This window comes from Chlorocebus sabaeus, chromosome 7 (assembly GCF_047675955.1).
Source record: "Chlorocebus sabaeus isolate Y175 chromosome 7, mChlSab1.0.hap1, whole genome shotgun sequence".
NCBI lineage: Eukaryota > Metazoa > Chordata > Mammalia > Primates > Cercopithecidae > Chlorocebus > Chlorocebus sabaeus.
Window position 1 is genome coordinate 70,699,252 of NC_132910.1, and position 2,497 is coordinate 70,701,748.

The window sequence follows — 2,497 nt, forward strand, 5'->3', positions numbered from 1 at the left end:
CAACTACATCAAGGTGTGACACACTTAACTAAAAACCAGTTTAAAAGTAGGTCATTTAAAATAGACTCTTTAAAAACTGGAAGAACAAAGATGTATGTTTTCAAAAGAAAATGTAGAGAAACAAGTGTACTGATCTTGAATTTCTAGTTTAGAGAAGGATTTCTTTTCCTTTATATAGACTGAAGTTTACAGTTGGTGCTCAGAGTCTCGTTTTTAAAATCTCAAATGGCTTTTTAGACATTATTATAGAGCCTGCCCCCCTCCCAAATATGTAAGAAAAAGTGTGATTGAATTATCATGCCAGAGAAAAAGAAAGAACCTCATGACTGGAAGTAATATTTATCTTTCAGGAGTAGCCTTTGGATAAACTTTAAATTGTTTTTTTTAAAATTAACATTTTACAATTCAATAGAATTAATTAAAAAATCAAGAAAGATCCTCAAATGAAGTACCTTAAAAGGTGTGCAAAAACTTTCACTCAAGTTTGATCCATGCTTTGAAAATACTACACTTTAAAAATAAACAAAATGCTATATGGAGATCTGGATTAAGCCAAAAGTTTATTCTTTATAGATACAGTCATAGCGACTCAATTTTCTCCTGTTTTCCTTCCAGGGAACTTAACATATTAAAAGGGAATAACTTGCAGCCATTCCAATCTGGAAATAAAATTTTCAGCTATACTTACAGAAAATGTTGTCTTTAAATGATAGTACTTCCAAGAAGAGTAGTCAATAAATCAATAGAAAGAAGGAACTATATCCACAGAAAAGGCCCTAATTCCTCAAATTCATTATTTTCATTGTACTCTGGCTATGAAATCACTGAAATGGTGGAAAAATTAGAAGGGTTACACAAACTATTCTAGAATGACAATAAGGCCTGCATAATCACTTTCATATTATGGTCAAAAGTTCCCAATGAATCTGAAAAACATTTCAATAGTGTTTTAAAAATCTCCAATTTATCAATGCAAGTATCTTTTTTATTTGAAAAAATTATTTAGAAGACCATATATTTTTAAAAGTTACATTGCCATTGCTGAAAACATTTTGGGAAATTCCTCTTTGGAATGCTTTCAGAATCTGCATTAGTCTTTTTACATCTCTTCAGCAGTGACAATATTTTTGTTTGTTCATTTTATGCTGAGAATGAATTTGTTTCCTTGAATATTTTAAACAGCCAAAAGTCACCCCACCTATGGTTTAGTGGGAAATTTTTTTTTTTTTTTATTTTTCGTAAAATAAGAAATGGTTATAAAGTAATGGGACTGATTTTTAGGTTGGAAGTTTATATTGTCCTTCTATTTTCTAGCTGTGCAATCATGGGCAATTTACTTAATTGCTCAATGCTTCAGTTTGCTTATATGTAACAGGAAAAACAATAGCCCACATAGGCTTGTCATGACTATGAAGTGATATCATAAATGCACAGTAGTAACTGCAGTTCCGAGAACATAGCTAGAGCTCAATATTCTTAGCCAGGGAATAACTGTGTGTAAGGACTTCTAGCCCTCTCCTTTTAACAAACTCCTTTCTCCATCTGTTCAAATCCAGCACTACATTCAAAAGTTACCTTGAATCCATCCTCTGAAGTCAACTCTCCATTTTTGGTGTGACTAATGTATTTTGTAACTCTCTCTTTTCAGTCAAAGATAGAATGCTTAAGGTTGACCTTACATCATAACTTTTAATACCATCTCCTTCTCTCCATCCCACTTCCAACACTTGTCTTTAATCCATGAATCCTTGGGTTCTCCATATTGCAGAAAGAGTGATATTTCTAAAGTACAAGTCTAGGCAAGATACGGTGGCTCACACCTAATCTCAGCACTTGGGGAGTCTGGTGTGGGAGGATGACTTGAGGCCAGGAGTTTGAGAAACATAGTGAGACCCTGTCTCTATCAAAAAAAAAATTTCTTTTAATTAGCTGGGTGTGGTGGTGGGTGTCTGTAGTCCTAGCTACTAGAGGCTGAGGTGGGAGGATCCCTTGAGCCAGGAGTTGTTGACTGCAGTGACCTATGATCATGCCACAGCACTCCAGCCTGGACCACAGAGTGGGACCCTGTCTCAGAAAAAGACAACAACAACAAAACAAGCCTGATGGAGTCACTTCCCTCTTAAACACTTTAGTGGCTCCCCATTGCCCTCTTGAAGGGGATGATAATTGAAACAAAAGGCTGCCACTCCCTGAGACCTCCGGTGAGCAAAGAAGGTCTCTGAGATGGAGTTGGATTAATTTGCACAAGGAGCCTTGTACCTCCGAAGGAGGGGAACTACAAGTGTCTCTATTCCCTGTAATTTAACACTGGGTGGGTGGGATCTGTCAAGTTGAATCAGGGTGTCCCTGATCTAGGTACAGAGGCAGGGAAAAGCAATGGCTCCTTTGAGGAAAAGTTACCTGCAAATAGGGCAGAGCCTAAAGGCTCTTCTGCCATGTCAGAACAGAGTTCCTCTCCTGCCCTTCTGCCTTCTTCCCTATGAAAGTGCAGTATGAG